Genomic DNA, 1,805 nt, shown 5'->3' on the forward strand with positions numbered 1-1,805 from the left:
CTTTATTGCCTTATTTATTATTGTGTTGCCTCTTTACTGCCTTATTTATTATTGCGTTTGCTCTTTACTGCCTGGCGAATGGCGCTCTTTAATTGAGTACGTATTTGTCGCGCTCTTTACTGTGCACTCTTTTTTCTTCTCTTTTTTCTTCTCTTCTCTGTTTTATTGTTCTGTCCTGTTTCTTAATTGGTTTAATTTGTTCACACTAATTAATGGTTTGGGTGTGGCAGGTTTTTTGTGTTAATTAGGTTTGGATGGTTAAGGGATTATTTGGTGTGGTTTGTGGTGATTATACATGGTTGGTGATTATACATGGTTGATTATACATGATTATACATGGTTTCCGGCCAATATTGAGCATGTTTAGGTACATTCAATGATACTTCAAGTATCATTGTGCACTAAAGTCGCATTCAACCATACTTGAGTCGCTAACAATTGATAAGATTTTGTTGTGTTTATAGAGCAGAAATAATGCTCTAGTTTCCATTATAAAATGTGAACTTATTATACATTTCTGACGTGTTATGTACTGGAGGGCGGCGACTTATATACTGAAACTGGCGACTTTAGTGCACATGGATCATTTTTTTGTAATAATTGGTATTGAAGAAAATAGTTAAACCTAATTGAGGATTAAATTATTAACTTAATATATAGATAACAGACGCCGCTATGTTTTAAATTAGTCATGAAGGAATATTTAATTAAGTTATTATGTTGCATTAATCAAGGTGTTATGTTGTATGTTGCTAACGGAAGGATAATGGAATCATCAATTTTATTAGTAAAAACACGCTTCATGAAAATCTATTTACTGCGGTGACAAGCTAGGCAGCATGCAGCATGTGCAGCACTTGTCATGCTGCTCATGCTGCATGATCTCGCAATGCTGCTTAGCATGCAGCTCATGTCAGCGCCGCGGTCAGCGTTGCGACAGCTTCCATCGTCAGCATGCTGTCACCTGTGCACGTAGCGGCCTAAGTGCACGTAGCGGCCTAAGTGCACGTAGCGGCCTAAGTGCACGTAGCGGCCTAAGTGCACGTAGCGGCCTAAGTGCCTGTCTCTTATACACATCTAGATGTGTATAAGAGACAGGCTCTAGCCGTATCGCAAGAGACGCAATGGCTGAGTACCCTACATGACCATTACTATTATTATTTAACAACCATTACCATAATCTGATATTCCCGGCGGCGTATGGTCGGCCAACCACCCACATTATCGGCGGCGTATGGTCGGCCAACCACCCACATTATCGGCGATGTATGGTCGGCCAGCCGCGCTTCTGCCCCGTTACGTCGGCCGCTGGCCGCCAGTCCCTATGTATGCATATGGCATTGGCGCGCTTGGCCGTCCATCTTCAATGGCCATCAGAACGATTTAATCTTGGCGCGGCCATTTGTGCGATTTAATCCCTAAAAACTCGTCCCATTCAAAGACCTGCCATAAAAATGTCGTCCCAGCGACCGCCGCACGCGCGCTTTTTTTTGTATTTATTCAGCGCGCTTTAAATGATAATTGCCACAATGTCGCCTCGTGTGTAATAATTGAGACTTAAATTCAATGGAGCATCCCATCTAAAGGGCGCGTTAAGGGTGATTAAGGGGCGGTCATAAGGGTGATTAAGGGGTGACCATTACCATATTTGTGTCTAAACTCGGAGGAACGCAGTTTTTTCTGCGCCTGCGGTGGTTAAATTCAACGAGTTTTTTTTTTGCTGGCGCTCATGTTTCCTTTTTTTGCTGTTGTTTGAGGTGATAATTGGCAGACGTCAATTTGTCGGTGAATTAATTGCCTCTTTA

This window comes from Hyalella azteca, unplaced genomic scaffold (assembly GCF_000764305.2).
Source record: "Hyalella azteca isolate HAZT.00-mixed unplaced genomic scaffold, Hazt_2.0.2 contig13131, whole genome shotgun sequence".
Taxonomy (NCBI): Eukaryota; Metazoa; Arthropoda; class Malacostraca; order Amphipoda; family Hyalellidae; genus Hyalella; species Hyalella azteca.